The 1167-nt window shown below is 48.1% G+C and overlaps 1 protein-coding gene across 1 annotated transcript in view; it reads right to left on the bottom strand.

Moving 5' to 3' along the window:
- The window catches only part of LOC138164829 (cytosolic carboxypeptidase 6-like), an 824829-nt gene that overhangs the window by 4894 nt on the left and 818768 nt on the right, over nucleotides 1-1167 (bottom strand). The gene's annotated exons all lie outside the window — the stretch shown is intronic.

The raw sequence follows: 1167 nt of genomic DNA, 5'->3' as shown, positions 1-1167 counted from the left end.
TCAGGCCTTACCCAAAGCTACTCACAGGGAAAAGCATGAGTTTCTGAGGAAGATGTGGGATTGATTATTGCCTCATTTCCTTCCCCAAATATTCTCCTCTTCTTTACCTCGGGCCTTTCTCACTACAGGCTTAAAAGGTCTCCCAGCCACAGAAGCTGCTGCCTCCTTCTCCACTGTATCTTAAATCTTTTCCCAAAGACAGGTTGTTTTAATTGAAAATGTTCTATCCATCCCTCCCCCTCACTGCCCCCACTTTCCCCAACAAACAGACCCATTTGCAGTAAATCATTTTGTGTGAGGCTTTCCAAGCTGCAGGAATAAATAACAGGGAGGGGAGGGGTGGGGGCAGTGGCAGCCAATATTTAGGCCCTGCTGCTAGACGATAAACCTTCACTTTTTGCACTAAGCTCAGCCAAGTTGGAAATTCTCCAAAGTAGGGCTGGTTCAGGGGCATTTCAGGGTTCATCTGAAAGGGGTGAGAGCCAAGACATCCAGGATCTGGGGGGTGGGGTGGGGCAGGTAGACGGATAATTCATAGTGGTGGGGGAGGGCATTAGGTCCCTTCTCCTGGGCTGTAGTGGAAAGAACCTTGGGCCTGGAGGACACCTGGGATTGAATCCTGTTTACTTGCCAAGGTATCTCTGTGGCCTCAGGTGCGCCCCTTAGTCTCCGCATCTGCAAAATGAGGAGCTCCCAGGGCCAGAGACGGGGTTATAAAGGGCACAGGAGAGTGCCATGTAAATTGTGGCTCCAGTTAATCCGAGCCTCGGGGAAACAACATTGGAGTTGAAGTCACTGAACCAGATTTCAATCCAGGCCTCAGTCTCCTCCTCTGTAAAATGGGGGAGGGATCAAACTAAAGGTTCTTTAATCTTTCCTTTGCCTCTGACATTCTCTGATTCCATGATCTAGAAGTCTTGACATAGATGATGGAATGAGAGCTAGATGGGACCTCAGAAGCCCTGCAGTCCAACACCCTTGCTTAACAGAAGAGGAAACTGACACTCATATTAGCAGAAGTGAGTTGTCCAAGGTTGCTAGATTTCTTTCCCTCCTCCTAACCCAGTGAACTATATTTGGCTGAGACATGATCTGGGGTGGGGGGCCAAAGCCATTGAAGAGATAGATAGATAGATAGATAGATAGATAGATAGATAGATAGATAGA

Source organism: Petaurus breviceps, unplaced genomic scaffold, assembly GCF_028583685.1.
Source record: "Petaurus breviceps papuanus isolate PSGF00001 unplaced genomic scaffold, PetGlider_PUasm1.0 207, whole genome shotgun sequence".
Classification (NCBI taxonomy): Eukaryota; Metazoa; Chordata; class Mammalia; order Diprotodontia; family Petauridae; genus Petaurus; species Petaurus breviceps.
This window is presented reverse-complemented; position numbering and strand designations above follow the sequence as displayed.